The sequence below is a fragment of the Buceros rhinoceros genome, unplaced genomic scaffold, assembly GCF_000710305.1.
Source record: "Buceros rhinoceros silvestris isolate BGI_N320 unplaced genomic scaffold, ASM71030v1 scaffold24954, whole genome shotgun sequence".
Lineage (NCBI taxonomy): Eukaryota > Metazoa > Chordata > Aves > Bucerotiformes > Bucerotidae > Buceros > Buceros rhinoceros.
This window is the reverse complement of record NW_010409202.1, coordinates 1-371: the sequence shown is the minus strand read 5'-3', so window position 1 is coordinate 371 and position 371 is coordinate 1.

Sequence of the window (371 nt, the reverse complement as noted above, 5' to 3'; positions counted from 1 at the left end):
TTTGGGTGCGTCTCCAAGCCGGGGGGGACTGGTGGGGGCTGGACCCCACCCCAAAGTGGGTAAAAACAGACATTTGGGGCTGTGGTGGTATTGCCGGAGCTTTATGGAACAGCTTTTATTGTTTTCAGATGAGCCCTAAAGGTCTAAACATCCTTCCAGCTCCCTCCATCCCTCTCCTGCTGAGCTGTGGCCCTAATAATCTCCCCGCGAGCTGGGGGTAATTAAAGCCTAATTAGGGCGGGTTTGGGAGTGGAGGGTGCTGCTCCGGAGCCAGGGTTTGTTTTTATTCCCCATTTAATATTCTCTCTTCCCCGGCGTGGGATTTAGCACCTCAGAAATCCCCCCCTCGGGGATCTGAAGCCAAACCCTTT